Below are 793 nucleotides of genomic sequence, written 5' to 3' on the forward strand. Positions count from 1 at the left end.
AATTAGCAATGCGCACTAAAACTTGACGGTTCTTTATAGAGGGAGAGAAGAGAGAGGGAGAGCGAGAGGGAGGGAGGCAGAGAGGAGGGGGGGCTCGCTTTTTCCCCTTCTTTCTTCCAAAGATGTTTGAAATCGCAGTCATTTACGCTCGACAATTTTTACAATAGCCTTGAGCCATAATTTTGCGAGTCTCTCCAGCATCCATCCCCCTGTATGGTCTCTCTCCACTGGCCATGCACGACCGTTTCTCTCCCCAACCGTGGATTTCCTATTACTCTCGTTACGACTCACTGAGCCCCAGGCCCAAGGATAATGATGTGTTGTTTCTTGGTAGCATAATTTGTCACACGTACATTTTTTCTTCTTCTTCTCTTGCAGAAAGCTCTGCGCTCTCTCTCTCTCTCTCTCTCTCTCTCTCTCTCCTCTTCTCTCTCTCGTACATTTTCTTGCTGTTGCTAATTCATGGTGATCAAATGATGTACGACAAAATAAATTGTAAAGAGTGACTGCTCCGAGTTGGGAACCAGAAGGTTTTTTTTTTTTCTTTCTTTCTTTTCTCTCCTTTTTTTTTTTTTTTTTTGAAGGAGCGAGCAAACCTTTAAAAAGGAAGGACAATTGATTTTTTTGGGGGGGAGCTTAAGTGAACCTTTACTTTGGCAGCTGGTTGTGGAGCAGGTAAGTTTCTGGCCTTGTGTCTAACCGTCTCTGTGCATTTTCTTGTGTCTCCCGATTTGTTTGTTGTTGGGGGAGAGGAAAGGGGTGTCTGTGTGTGCGGGTGTGTGTGCTGGAAGTG

Source organism: Aptenodytes forsteri, unplaced genomic scaffold (assembly GCF_000699145.1).
Source record: "Aptenodytes forsteri isolate BGI_AS27 unplaced genomic scaffold, ASM69914v1 Scaffold23, whole genome shotgun sequence".
NCBI classification, from domain to species: domain Eukaryota; kingdom Metazoa; phylum Chordata; class Aves; order Sphenisciformes; family Spheniscidae; genus Aptenodytes; species Aptenodytes forsteri.